Raw genomic sequence first — 1,671 nt, forward strand, 5'->3', positions numbered from 1 at the left:
AAAAGTACAGAAGACACTTGGCATTCAAAGAGTTAACATGTGTTGTCTTAACTATTTGCACACAACTCCAAAAGATTGAGGCCTTTAATACTTCTACTTAGGCATAAACTTGATTTATAGGTAGTGACAACTAGGCATGTGTGGTGAGTGAATAACCCAGCATCAATTCCTAGCATTTTATCTTCAATACGACTCTTACTGCACAGACATTTAAGAAAATTACTGCAATTTGGGGATGTCTCTCATTTGGCAGATTGCTTACCTACAATCCGGTGTACAAAGCTATCACCACGTAAACTGGGTGTGATGGCAAATGCCTATAATTCCAGTACAGTTACTGGAAGTGGAAGCCTAGGATACATTGAGAACATGTCTCAAAAAGGAAAAATTACCAGGGCCGGGTGTGGTGGCGCACGCCTTTGATCCCAGCACTTGGGAGGCAAAGGCAGGCAGATCTCTGTGAGTTCAAGGCCAGCCTGGCCTACATAGTAAGTTCCAGTCCAGCTGGAGCTATAGGGAGACCCTGTCTCAAAAAAAAAAAAGAATTCACTGTTGAGAAAGGATTGAGGTTTGTTTCTTTTTTAAATCAAAATGGGAAAGCCTCAGAAAGTCCTCGTTCTATTTTTTCTACTTTACATCTGCTGTGGAAGGAAACAGGAAGCAGACAAATCTGGTTGTTTCATCAGCATGGTAATCACAGCATAAATGATTGAGATTCTATGTGGCAGGGAATAAAGACACATCATGCTGTCTCCCAAGCAGCTGGAGCCTGTGCGTACTTGTGACGCCATGGTCTCAAGGGGATTCATTCAGAGCTGTCTCAATCCAACCCTGCATGTCTTGACCTCTCCCTAGCATCTTTTTTATGACGAACTATTATCTTGTGTTAGAGTTAGGAATAGGAACTAATCTACAAGAGCATATCCCCTAATGTGGGGGGCATCAGTTTGGACTAACAAAAGCAACGTAAGGATTGAATTTAGGACACAGAAGAATGATGAGTTTAAAAAGTAACAGGAGAGGAAGACATGAGTTTTGCTACCTATTCTTATTTTAACCTGCTTCATCCCTGGTCTCCAGGAGCAAACTAAAAAGGAAATTTTTTTTCAAGACCTCTTTGAATCTGTCCAGGACTAGAGTTCAACTTCTTTTCTCTTTGGGTTCATCACACTTGAAAATCATTTCCTTATCACCAACAACAACCCCCCCTCAAAAAAAAAGTCAACAAAGCCAAATGTAACAATTTACCACATTTAATTATGACAATTAAAATTGCACTGGGCTGGGGATGTAGTTCAGTGATAGAACATTTGCCTAGCATACTGGAGGCTCTGGGTTCGATCCCCTCCCCAGCACTGAAAAAAAATTAATTATGAACACAAAGGGTTTGCTTAGATAGTATATGGCACTTTTATTGATTTTCACTTAATATATAAAAATTTAAATTGCTCACTGCAAAATGCATTTAAAATCTTCTAAGACAGTCAAGATAAGAGTTCTGGGTTTTGTTTTCAAACAGTTGCCTCAAGTTCTATCTTAAGAGTAGTAATTTAGAATCCAGACATCTTTTGTTTTAGAAAAACAAGCAAAACTATGTTGCAAGATGGATAGTTGTAATGTTTATTTGCCACAGATCAAAGGTTCATAAAATATATTAAATTTACATGTACT

The sequence above is a fragment of the Nannospalax galili genome, unplaced genomic scaffold (genome assembly GCF_000622305.1).
Source record: "Nannospalax galili isolate Female #2095 unplaced genomic scaffold, S.galili_v1.0 scaffold1383, whole genome shotgun sequence".
NCBI classification, from domain to species: domain Eukaryota; kingdom Metazoa; phylum Chordata; class Mammalia; order Rodentia; family Spalacidae; genus Nannospalax; species Nannospalax galili.